The sequence below is a fragment of the Meleagris gallopavo genome, chromosome 1, assembly GCF_905368555.1.
Source record: "Meleagris gallopavo chromosome 1, MGAL_WU_HG_1.1, whole genome shotgun sequence".
Classification (NCBI taxonomy): domain Eukaryota; kingdom Metazoa; phylum Chordata; class Aves; order Galliformes; family Phasianidae; genus Meleagris; species Meleagris gallopavo.
The window spans coordinates 102,568,685-102,582,420 of NC_139404.1; the positions used below are offsets into that span (position 1 = coordinate 102,568,685).

General features: G+C 38.1%; 1 protein-coding gene and 1 long non-coding RNA gene across 3 annotated transcripts in view; one reads left to right on the forward strand and one right to left on the reverse strand.

Annotated features, from left to right (window-relative positions):
- Positions 1–13,736, reverse strand: part of GRIK1 (glutamate ionotropic receptor kainate type subunit 1) — a 155,953-nt gene that overhangs the window by 110,622 nt on the left and 31,595 nt on the right. The gene's annotated exons all lie outside the window — the stretch shown is intronic.
- LOC109365629 (uncharacterized) lies at positions 55–1,262 on the forward strand. Its single transcript, XR_002111342.2, has 3 exons — positions 55–126; positions 634–685; positions 1,069–1,262. It is a non-coding gene; the product is annotated as an uncharacterized LOC109365629 (long non-coding RNA).

Sequence of the window (13,736 nt, forward strand, 5' to 3'; positions counted from 1 at the left end):
GCAGAGAAGGAAGCTCTCTCTGCCCCAGGCCGTTGCTAAGCAGCTCAAGTAGTAACAACAAACTCATTGATGCCTTCTTCTGTGCCAGCCTGGGGCTGGGCATGGCCACGCAGCCACCAGTCTCCAGTGAGTTATGAGAAATTCTTATACCATGCCTCCAATTGTCAAAACAACCTATTTTCTATTTTTATTTTTTTTCCTATAGCGATTATTTTTGGTTAGCAGGATGCATCGTCTTTAGCCACAGCAAGTCATGGGTTGCTCCTAAAATTAGATGGGAACAAATGTGAAGCTCCTTCCTGGCAGCCCAGGTGGTTGCCTCTGCACAGCTCATAAGCATGGGACCATGCTTTGACTGGCAAACTCCTGCCAGCAGCTTCCCACTGAAATGAATTCTGCTGAGATCTTGCTCATTAATCTCTGGGACGCTGCAGGTGCATTTATTAATGCAAGAGCCCCATGTTCCAATGCTGTGATCCTTTTTGACACGTTAAGCCATTTTTAATTTGCTCTCATCATCTCCTGCCTCTCTAACAGGCATTAGATAACTCTGGGGTCCTAAACAAGCTGCTGTGATTTAGGCAGAAAGCAGGTGAGTTATTAATCTTATGCAAATGCCTGTTTAATTTTCAGGGATTTTGGCACCGTTGTAAGTACTGGAAGTCATGGACTACAAAGAGAAAAGGTAATTTCCTGTTTGTTTAATTGATCTTCTGTAACTTTTCTCCTGGCTGGTAAAGCTAGGTAATGGAATTTGCAATGTAAAATCATTATTAGAAGTGCCAGTATGACATTTGATTAATCCAGTCTATTTAGGCTTAATAGGACATACTTGACTTATGTTCTGAAAGTAAAATCACCTGCTATTTCCCCTCCTGCTTCTTAAGTATATTTATAAATATCCCTAATGTTATTATACATGGACCTATTTCTTCATGCATTATTACTAGGAAGCGATAACTCCTCCAAAAGTGTTATCTAAAAGGTTTCTAAAAAGAGGAAGCTTTTGGCCTGTGCAGTGTCCAAACATTCTCTGAGGTGACCGATGCCCTTCTGACTTTCCTTCAGGTTGAGGAGGGCCAGCTCTGGTCGCTTCTCAAATGGCAGATTTTCAGGAGAAACCCAGCACCTGCTGATGACTAGGAGCCAACACTGTTCTCATTCATCCTGGAATCAATTTTCTGCAGTGCAAGTTCTTGGATAAAACCGAAAATAACAGTACTTCTGACTGTTCAGGGAAAATAAAGGCTTCTTGTCATTTCTTTTCAGTGCAGTCATTCTCAAAGCCACGGCCAGATACAATTCATGGAAGATGTTTTCTTTCCACTCACCTCTTCCTGTGTCATTTCTATTAGATACAGCATCTTTTTGCTCTCTCCAGATCAAGCAACAGTTAAAAAATCTTGTTAATTACGGCAAGTATTGTTTTAGCTCAACAACAAACAAGCCTATTTCCTCTTACAAAGTGTTTTAGATTGAAAACAACACTCTTTGAGCAAGGTATAACTATTGCAAGTGACGTATGTTGTACAATCTGGGTTACTTTACAGAAATCTTTTTTGTAATTGTGTTCAAGAAATTACTCTGTCCCTGGTTTTGTTTCATTTTACTCTAATTACTGTAACTTCTATTTCCGTCATAGTAACAATAAGAGCGATCATATCCATTTAATTTGATCATTTATGTTCCATTGCAGTGACCAAAACAGGCAGCCTACTACTTCGTGTTATCATTCGTTACATCTTACTGAATCAGGCTTTCAAATGAAAGCAATTGTAAACACATGTGAAATGATACTTTTTATGCCACAAAGTGTTATGAAAAAGCTTTTAAACCACAGTTTTTTCAAGGTAAAAATCAGCTCCTTAGTCTTTGTTTTTACCTCTTCTATGCCTCACAGCCTGACTTTTATTTGTAAGTCAAAACTTTAAGGAACACTGGATGCTGTGAGCTTTAAAAACAAAATCGTATTCTGGAGTAAGTTTCAAACAAGGTTTTATTCACATAGAATGCATTTAAATGCTTCCCACTATGCATCTATAGGGGATAGGACTATCTACAAGGATAATGCTGAAACAAAACAAATCAGGACTGATTTTTAAGTAGAATTTTAAAAAATAGTTATTTAAAACAAAGTAACTTCGGAAACCTATGATCTGACTGGTAGACCAGAAATGTTTGGGTTTTTTTGCTTTTAACAGGAGGTGTTACAAGCATTTGTTACCGCCGCTGAGAAGTGGTCTTTGTGGAGATGCTAAAGCCTCTGCCTTCCTCTTTCATCAGTGATGTCATAACTTATGAGTTTACCCCAATTTTTAAAACATCAAAATGAACACTCTTCAAACTTTTTTCTATCAAAACCATTGACCTGAATTTTGGCTTTTCTGAAGCTTTGTTTTCCAGTGAGTAAGTGATTCATCCTCTCCTTCCTTCCTCCTGACAATCTTGTCTTTTGTCTGCAGCGCTTACAAAATGAACTTCTGATTCCTTTTTATGCAATCAGTAGCCAGATGGTGGCTGGACAAGAAGCAGCCTGATTTACCTCAGAATGTTACTAAACTTCCCCAGCTGCTATGGAGGGGGAGTGTTCCTTTGAAGGAAGCGTAGCTACAATGAAGCAGCAAGTTGGCTGTAGATGGGTGTTTATGTAGAAATCTAATATTTGACTGTGCTTCCACAGGCAAGGAACATAGTTTTGGGGGCATGGTTAGTGGGCATAGAGGTGATGGACTGTTGGTTGGATTAGATGATCTTAGTGGTTTTTTCCAAACTTAATGGTTCTATGATTCTATGAAAACAAAATCTTTGGATGCAGCTCAGTCACAGAATCATAGAATATCACAAGTTGAAAGAGACCTGTGATGATCATCTGTTAAACTCTATCCCCTAGAGAGAGTAAAACACTGGTGTCCTTGCATGAGGAATTGATGAGAAGTCGCCTGGAAGGCAGCACACAGTTCTTGTCAGCTATATTACAGAAAAGATGTGAGGAGATGGCTCACCAGGATGCTCAGGAGGTGGAAAATCTGTCTCCTGAGTGGAGAATAGATGAGAAAGGCTGGATCACAAACCGAAATAATGGCAGCAAAGGAATAAGATTTCTCCTTCTAAAACAAGTTTTTGGTGGCAGAGAAGAGTGTAAAATACAGGGAGGACAAAATTGGCACATGGACAAGTAGATATGAAGCAGTCATGAATAAATCTAAGACAGAGATGGAAATAAGACTGTGGAGCAGGCTGCCACCATGACTGGCTGGCTCTTGTTCACAGATTAAATGACAAGTTAGTAAAGGGGTGCAGAGGAAAAGAAAAACAACTCACTCTTCCCCCACTTGCCTCTCCCTCCAAGAAAACGATTTTGTTTGAGATAGGGGTGAGGGGGAGCAGGAGCAGGAAGAAGTGCCTGCTCAGGATTCCTGGCCACTCTTCAGGGGAAGAGAAGCCACATTTGTATAGTCTCATCATTCAACTGGCAATGACAGGCAATGATTTCCAGGCTCTTCCCTCTCCTTTTTGTGACTATTTAAAAACTGTTTGTGTTGGTTTGAGGGTATTTTATTATACAGAGAATAGGTGTATTTGACAAGACTTAAACATGAATTGCTGCTGTGCTCTCTGAAATATCTGATAATGGGCACAGTTCTAAACAGCGCTTTGCTTAGGTGACTCTGCTTGTTTCTGCTGAGAAGTTTTCTGCTCTCTAGTTTGTTTATCATTATTATATCTCGTCTTGCCTGATGCATTCAATGGTTCGTAAATGCAACTTTCGTTTTGTGGTTAGTTGTGCTGTGGATGTTAATAAATTGCCCTCCAGTCACACTGCATTTTCTTTCTGCAGAGTGAGCCTTCTCTTTTGCACACAGAAGCAGTTATTATATATTCCATTTTGCAGTACAAACTTGTGGAAGATGAATCTTCAAGCACCTCACTAATGAGCTTAGACTCACCTTACATTGTGTGCTGCACAAACAGGCCAGAATAAAGCCATTTTCTTTTCTTACATCCTACCTTTCTGGATAGCAGTGCTTCCAAAGTACTGCCTCTATAATACCCCTGTAATTCCATTATATTATGTTTACTTTACCAGTTTAATAGTCGTCCTTATGTAAATGCTGTGCTAAGTCTTTGAATGCATTTTTGATTCTCTAAAACAGCTCTTGGTATTTCTGCAGTACATTTCTTCAGCTGAAATAAGGATGCTGGATTTTGTAAGGATTTTTCTTGAAAACTGAGGTAGTGAATCTCATTCTGAGTATGTAAATATTGGTTAGTTGAAGCTTAAGCTTGAAAAAGATTAGAGACATTTAATTAGTTTAAATTATTATATTTCATGCTGCAATGTAGCAAATTAGATTAGATAAGCTTAATATTTCAAAATTACATCAATGATTGCATACATTTTATTAATATTATAATCTTTAATCACAGATCCTTCAAGATACTAATAATTCTCTAATCCATCAGTGACTTTAACATTATTATTTAAAACCATAATCACTTCTAAGATTTTAATTTAGTTTTATGATATAGGAAATATCTATTTCTCAGAAAAAGAGAAAGTACATATAGTTCAGAGATTTCTTTTAAATTTTTGAATTAATAAAATGACTGTTTTGCATTAATGGTTAACCAGAACCAGCTGCAATGGTTTCTTTTTTTGACTGAGCTTAAAAGAAGAGGCTGCTTTGTTCAATTTTAGCTTATTCTCCCATCAAAGATGGGCTTGGCAGACCAGATATCTGTTAGTGTCATGTCATCACTCCAAATTCACAGAAAATGCTGCCTTGAAAGAAGTTTGTGATGTTAATATGCAAACAAAGTGAAATAATTCAGGCACATATGTTCAAATGAGGGCAGAGTTTGCAATGAGTGCAGGGCCATTGTTTTTACAGTGAGATTTCTTCATTCATTCCCAGAAAGGCTAAGGCTGAAGGAGCTTAAGAAGAATAGAAAGATGAGTATGGGAGTATCAGTTATTAGTGGTTTCTCACAGATGGAGACTAGCATAGCCTGAGTGAATCAGAGATCTTTATCTCTGGTCTTCACCACAAGGTTTTATAGAGAGCTGTCCATGTTCGCATGGCACACAACACCCCTCAGCCATTCTCCCAAACCATTCACTTTCAAAGGGACACATCCAAGCTTTCACCTTTGATAGACAAGAGTCTTTGGGAAGAAGATCTTATTTTCATAGTTTCATTTCAGTTTGCACCACACCTCACAAGCAGAGCATTGCAGTGATACAGGATACAGCTACACATTCTCGCTCATCTGAGCCCATGGGCTGAGATTTACATATTTAACAGATTATAGCATCTATTGTATCTAATCCACGTGTAAGACTCCAAAGTACTTCCGCAGGGGAACTGAATACCCTGGGCTATGTGATTTGGATCGAGCTGTTAAAGAACAGCTGACATTAAAGCTAGAAACTAGCAGGTGGCGGCTGACCAGCCTCACGTACCTTCAAAAGCCAATTCAAAACTGCAACACTGACTGCTCTAATCTTCTTAATCCTAAAGCCTGGACAACCTGGAGGAGTGATGAGGACTTTGCCTTGTTACAGTGAGATGGGACTGCTCTGAAGAGCTGTGTCTCCAAGGCTAAATTTCAGTATCTCTCACCAGGACTACGTTCCTCTGAAAAGCTTTGCCTTAAAACACTATCTCACTTCAGAGCTTCAGTTTGTGAGGATACTTCTATCATTTCCCAAGTGCATTTCCCTATGTTGTACTTGAATTCATTTTGCCTAGGTGTTATGTGTAAGAAGAGAACTCCTGACATCGTGCTCACCTTGGTGAGGGAACTGATGGGGGATATGGGAGTGGGAAAACTCAGGAGAAGCAGAGACCATTGTGTGCTTGAAGGATATTTTAGCATAAAAGGAATGGAAAAAAGAATGGGCGAAACCTGATTTCAAAGAGTAAAATCAAAGCATTAGAAGATTTAAACATGAAAAGCAAAAAAAATTTTCAGCCATCCAGATTTGTACAGTTTTATCCTTCACTTGCCGTTTTGCCACTCTGTTATGCAAGTAGAACTACAGAAAATTCCATGGTTTCATTCTCAGAATTGTCTACTGATAAAGTCCAGCAAAGGATGCTTCTTGCTAAGGGAAGATGGGTAGCATTAAGAAGACATCACTCAGTGCTGGACAACATAAGTCCTATTCACAGCACATTACGCAATAGAACTCCTTACTGCTGTGGAACACAAAGCCACTTACTGCTTGGTTGATTTATCATAGCTTCCCAAGATACTCAAGGCAATTAAGAGTTTATACTGCACGACTTCTTACTGTTGTCTTTATATGTCATTTTAATGCTAAACTTTTCTGTCAAAATCAGAATTAGCCATATGCTTTAATGATTTGCTTCAGAATTTTGGTTCCCCAGTTCATCCCTGGATGAACTTTAAAATGAAACAGAAAATTGAATGCATCCATAGGAGACAGAATCAGAATATCTTCTGTCTCATGGAATTCACGGAGGATGGTCAAAAAGTATTGTGGAGCTGAAATTGTTCATACTTGCAAAATTTCTCCTCTTTCAGGGACATTTTCTTAATTATACTAATTTTTCAAACATATCTTCATTTTTACAAGAAGTTTCCTTTTCAAACATTTGTTAAAAGAAAGATAATTGCAATTGGAAAGCAGAAAAATGAAAAGAACTTTAATTATGCATTATAATAACAAATATGTTCTAGTTCAGGTGAGCTAGACCAATTATATATGATTAGTGATTGGAAACAATTGGTGCTTCTGCATTTCCTTTTGGGTCTCCTGACCTCTTATGGCGAATATTCTGCTATCTGTCTTTCCCTGCTGCTCAAGACAGATCAAACGTTTTAATTTATAGAGCCCTTTGGAAATATTCTTTCTGTCTGCAAAGAAACGAGCTTTACTGAATTTGATCAGCATTTGCGGCATGCTCACAAAAGGGAAGAATGCTTCCTTGTAGCTCTTGTTAAACTGCACATGGCCTAAATCTAAGAAAAATCTATTGGACTCATAATGTCTTTCCTATATATCTCATTTTGTATCTAAAAGATAGATAAATTTAAATGTGTATTTAAATTCTATTTAGTCGTTAGGCAAAGTTGAATAAGTGTGTCTACTAAAATGTAAAGTTGCATATACAATACTATAGCCAAAATCAAACACTGACAGCTTTTGGCTCTGAAGTGAATGTTACAGTGATCTTAGTGCTTCAACTGAGCCTCAAGTCTCCTCCACACCAGTTATTGCATGAACTGTCTGAGAGTAACCAACAACTTCATAATCAGTCAGGGAAAAAGTAGAAGATATGGCACAGAATGAAAGCCCAAAGACCGAAGAATTCACTGAAATTCAGTGGTGTTTCATTCAGCTTGGCATAGATCAGATTCTGCTGAGAAAATGATCAGAGTCTGGTTACACTGGATCTCATGGCCATGGAGTTGTAACTGCAGCTCCTCAAAACAGAGGTTCACAATTGTGTCATGGAATATGGCTGCAGCATTGCCAGCTTGAAGAACTTACTGAGCATTTCTCATCCAGAAAGTGTTTCAAAAGACAAAGCAAAAAGTGCACCTTTTAAAAGGACACACAAGGTGACGCAGCATTCGATTTCTTGTGGTAATGTTGACATAACATTAGAGAAAGTAATTAGAAGTCTTATTAAAAAGTAAGTTGCCTTTAATACATCCTTCACTTTCCTCTGGCTGCAGCACACGATTGCCAATGTTTACTTTTGCTTAGTGCTTCTGAGAAGGTCTTTAATCCAGCACCTAAGTCATTTGGGATATGATGTTTCAGAATACCTTCTTGAGTACAGACATATAAGAAGTGCACCATGTCAGAATAAATCACCAGAAGCTCTAGTAAGTAAAACACTTGTTTTACTGAAGCTTTAATGTAAATGTTGATAATTCACATTTTGAATCTGTTTGAAATGGGTTATAAAAATGGACCAAAGCCATGTAATTGCTCTGTCTCTCTTATTTCATATTGTATTTTTCTTCAAAATATGCTTTTTCTACCCAAAAAAAAACTCAGCCAAGGCTCTGGCAGTGTATCTGAGTTCTTCCCCAGCATCAGCAGAAAGATATTCTGCAGGTAATATAATATTTTGTAACTCCATTACTTTCAGACTGTGCCTTTGGAAAAACCTATGCAAACTCCCTCAAATCTAATGAAGCTGTACATCACTGGGCTCACTTTGAAGGTAATAAGGTTGCACATAGTGACCTGAGGGCATAATTTGGCTGCTTATACTGATGATGAGTGAGAAGAAAGAAATGCCCTTAAGTCTCAGAATCCACAGGGAAGAGGTTAGGATAGGAAAGTGCAATTTTATTCTGGGTACCTCTGATACAAAATCAAGGGGAACAGTAAGTACAGATCTCTGCAGTAACTCTTGGTCACATCTTTAGGTAAAGCTTAATTCTGAGTCTATTTACGTATCAGAGAATTAGTGACATTTTAATTCATAATCAAATTAACTGCGATCATCCTTACCACGGAAAAAAACACCACTCAGACGAGAAGAATATGTGTGGAGGCACAGCAGAGGTGCTCTCACTAAGAAAACGTGTGGAATGGATGACGCATCTAAGAGCCCAATCACTTTTTTCGTTGGTAACAACAAATATAATCAATGACACCACCTTTCACAGCCAGTAGGACCAAATGAGCTGGAAAGAAGAGAGGGTGGATGAAAAAATCCTATAGGTTTTCTTGGCCTTTTTCTCTTAACTCCCCTCAAAGGTGTTTGCACAGAAAACTACATTTGCATTCCAGATATCTGTAGTGAGAACATTAAGCCTTACTTTCCCAGTGGCAACTGATGAAACAGTGAGTGCTGCATCTTACCGTACGCTGTTAGGAAAACACTGATTAATACTTTCACACCAGCAGGCTTGGGATTTAGTAGAGACTAAAAGGTAACTGCCCCTCATGCACGTTTTGCGTTTATTTTCAACTAGAGCTAATCAAAGCAAAACTGTCTATAGAAAATGAGGATTCATGTTAAAACTTTGCATACAAAAACAATGACAATACAGAGCATGTGGGAGATAAAGAGTGAGAAAAGATGAAGAGTGAGAAAAGAATATATGCATGTTGCTTATCTAATGGTGGGGGGAGAAAAGAGGCAGTTCTTAAAATGTCCACTGACCAACTCTACTGCCATTCTTCTTTCACACTTAATGTTCCTCTTTCTTCCATCACTTTGCCTGATGAAAATTAGTGGCAGCCATTTCCTTAGGCAGTAATAGGGAGGTAATAGAAATGCTAGCATAACTGATTTTCTCACAGTTTCCAGATGTATACTTCTCAGAAACCGTACCAGGTGATTGCTATATACAGCAGTATGCATCTTAATTCCCTTGAAAAAAATACTTATCACATTATGAGAACCTAATCAGTAATATTTGCCATCCAGACATAGACTCCCACAGAGGTATCTAGAGGTCACTCTTAACGGGTGTTCTCACAAAATCTGCTCTCTGTAGGTTCAGGAACCCCGCGCTGTTCATCCCTTGACATTTTAATTTTTCCATTGTGCATAGGCAGTACAGTGTGATGGTCTGCATCATTTCTTAGGACACAGTCTGAAATATTACAAAAAGCTTGAGTTGTGATTTGGCATCACCTCCTCAGCAACTACTTCTCTAGCTCAGAAGTCCTGCACCATGGTCTCTGAAGCACACCTGTCCCCTCAGTCTCCTCTTTTGTTGTTTCCCATGAAAGGGTTTTAAAAGGTTTTTTTTTACTTCAACTAATCAAGTGGCTTGAGAAGTTCTGAAGGTCAGCCAGAGGTACAGGAAAAATCAGTGTTTCCTTTATGTTATATAAGTGCACACAGAAAAATGGTTTCTATCCCCAGCGCTTACAGCCTAAGCAGGCAAAAGTGAATAACAAAACGACCAACCTTTATAGTGTATCTCAAATCTTTCTCTGGAAAAACAAAACAAAACAAAACAGAACTATTTTTCAGTTTCTTTTTGTCTTACAATGCACTTAATCCTATTCTCTGTATATTTGCTTGCTGAAATGGAAATCAGAGACCAGAATTAAAAGCACACTCTGTCAGTGCACTGGATTGTGCAGAACTGAGAGGTAGGTAGCCACTTAATCCTGGCTTTGCTTGCACACAGGGGATCAGTGAAGGACCTATGCACCAGGGTCCTATTTTGGGGCTTTATGTTTTGTTCTGACATTATTTCAAACAGTGCAGGATGCCAGATTGTACCAACTGCCTTCAAATCTAGGGCAAGCGGAGCATCCTATCTTTAACATGCCCTAGAAATGGTGAAATTTAAAGGTTGTGTAGAATTTAATACAAAGGAGTTCAGTGAACTTAATGAATGTTGAATAGCATGTCCTTTCTCCAAGAATAGATACAACCTTTGCAAGACATAAATACTTACTACAGTGAAAGATAATTAATATCACTGCCTTTAAGCAGGAATTATTCAACCATGCTTCTCATGTTCTTGAGAATTTTGGTTCAGAGGGGGAAGATGAATGGTGGACTATAACATGGCATCTAGGATGGAGAACCATATTTAAATAATCCCACAAGTAGGAAAGATATCAAAGATGTCATGACATTCAATAAGGTTCAGTGCTGGGTCCTGCACTTGGAAGTGGCAGAGTCAGAGGTGTTTAAAAGATGTGGGGATGTGGCAATAATGATCTGCAGATGGAACTGGATAGCTGAAGTTGATAATTGAACTTAATAAAATTGAAGAACTTTTCCAGTTTAGATGATGGTAGGCAGACAGTTGAACTGGATGATCTTGAAGGTCTTTTCCAACCTTGGTGATTCTATGATTCTATGATTCTATTCTACGTTTCTACAAAACTGAAAGAAATCACTGTTACTCCAGCTTCCATGGTTGAAGTTGTAAGCCTCACAAGAATTATATATTGAGAAAAGGTAACCGTTTATAGTCAGCAGTAGCAATTCCATTTCAAATTATTCTATCTGATGTGTTATATGAGATTGTAGCTATTATCTAGCTATGCACCGGTAGTTATTATTTATTAGTTTCAAAATACATGTCTTACCAGACTGAAAAGTACTGGTTTTCTCTGAGCTTGAGCCTGCACAAAGAAGGCTATTTACACATTTCAGAGAAAGCCTACAATGAACAGTCCTACAGTCTGTTTAAAATTCATCACCTGAGCAGTGTGATTCTTGTCTTCTTGTGAAAACAAAAGTAAAAACCAGATGAGGAATACTGCAGCAAAAGTTTATGTGTGTGTTAGTGTTTCATTTGAGATATTTTCCAGTTTTTCTTTCTCAGTTACTTCAGATTCCTTTATGCTTCACTATTTTACCATAGATAAATCATCAGCCTGTATGTCTTTTATTATTATTATTACTGCTACCAGAAAAATCTTGAGTTTAGGAGAAACAAAATAATAATTTTGCAATATTGTCACAGCACACTTAGAACAAAACAAACATTTTTGTTATGATCCTGGAAGAGCAAGTAATCACTAAGCATGGTGGGCAGAAGGATTCACTCAAAAAAGTGAGCTTTAAAAAGCATAGACAAAATGAGATTTCAAATTCAGCAGAGGCTCAGAAGATGCATTCAGCAGGAACTGAATCTTTTAAGTCAAAACTGAGATCTGTTCCCACTGCGTCCTAGCATGAGATCAAGTCCTGGATCCTTATCTCACATCAATATGTAATGACTCTTTGAGATGTCAGTGTTGAGATGTAAATTGGCACAGCTTTACTAGTTTTTGGTGCATGGTGGTGATTTAAATGCACTGACATTCCGATGATCCTAAGTCTTGCAATACATAAACATGGACAGATGATCTGAGGAAGCAACTTTAGTTCAATAGTTTTCTCCTTCCCTGCAGCTTGCAGACAGCAGCTGCTCACAGAGCCAAATGCAAGTGTTCATCACGGTAATCCCTTTGACTCCCCAGTAGATAAGACTGTTAGTGTTTGTAGGATGAAGCTGCTAGGGAGTTTACTACTTTATAATTTGGTAAAACTAAATTACTGTTTTGAAGAATTTGGGTCTTTGGTGGAGACAGGCTTTCATGAGCTGTAGTAGAAATCTTCCACCAGTCTCGCAGTGGAAAGTCTCAACCAGTTGGCACAGAGCTACACTGTCCTTATTCTCTACTATAGCAGTGCCACTGAATAGCATTTCACTCATCCTAAATGATGAGTCTGCCACCCAAGCAGAAACACAATGAGCTGATGCAGATGAATTTCTGAAGCACGTGAGGACCTCTTTGCCATGGAAGGCTGCCGGATAGCACTCCACTGAGCACGCTGTCAGATATGAATTATGCACTGACACTTTACTCCCACATCATTATACCTTTCATTCTGCTGTGTCTGCACAGATAGGATTGATTCACACATCATACACTGTAGCATTCGTAATGGAAGAAGACTGGAAACGTTTACACAGTGAGAAAAGGGAACTTGAATGAGTATACATTTGGTATAACCTTATTATTGGTTGGTCCTCTGGTTTCTAATGGGGCATGAAATGCCATCAGAAAGCTTTTTGCTTTTGTCAAAATATTCCCTGTTTAGATAATACTTCAGAAGTAGGCACTGCAGACCTGATGCAAACTGTCTACTTGCATATGGCCTAGCAAGAGTGGGAAAAAAACATGTTTTGAATTTTGGAATATACTGCTTTCCAGAACCATGTTTTATAACAGGCCTGCCATCCATTCAGAACCATCATTTGAGACATCTTGCAGTACAGAATGATCTCATCCAGTAAATTAATCAGAACAAAAATGCTGCATATCAGCAGTGTCATTATGTGCCTGTAACACAGTGCATTGTTTTTCAGAAAAGAATAGACACTGAAAAATAATCTGCAGATTTTTTGTCTCAGGATATTACATTTCTCAGCCAATCTTTTGTTTCTTCACCTGTACACTCAAGAGAGGATCCAAAATATGTATCAGGCGAGCTGGCACAAACACCTGAATGAGATGTTAAAACAGCATTAATTATCAATTTCTCTCTATCAATCCACATGAAAGTGGACCCATCTGAAAATGAGATAAGGTAACACAGAGGTTTAAAAGAGGCTTTACGCATAGAAATAAGCAGCCTCTGCATGAGGATATCAATCCATACTTGTTTAAGGATATGATGAGTTACTTTAGCCTAGTCTCTGATCTTTATCTCTCCTCTTTGCCCCAGGATTGTGAGGAAAATGAACAAACAAACAAACAAATTTTGGAAAAGGTATTTATATTCTGTATACACTCTTGCCCATAGAGACTTGCACTGTCACAAGGCAAAGATGCAAAGAAATCTGATTACTGAATTCTGTCCCTTGGAGAATTGTTAATGAAAACACAACAGTAAGAGCTTTGGTTCATGCCCAAATCCTTCTGAAGTACATCGTAGTAGTTACCTGCCACCTAGCAAAGCCACATGTAGTTTCAGAACAATAATGTTTTTCATTTTAAAGTGTTCAAAAACTGTATCAGAATTATAAAGTGCAAAGATTTCTGTGGCCTTTTGATTAGGCCCATAACATCTCAGGAAATGTTTAATTATTTCAGTGTTTGCGTCTACTCAAAATTCACCACGTATTGACTTCTACATTTCAATTCCATTCACATTGAAAGTGACACAGGATTAGCTCAGATCATCAAGAACATCAGTTCAGGGTAGTTCATACATAATTACATTTTAATTAATTCTGATAATTTGGAAACTGGTTTTTATTTTTTATTTTTAAAT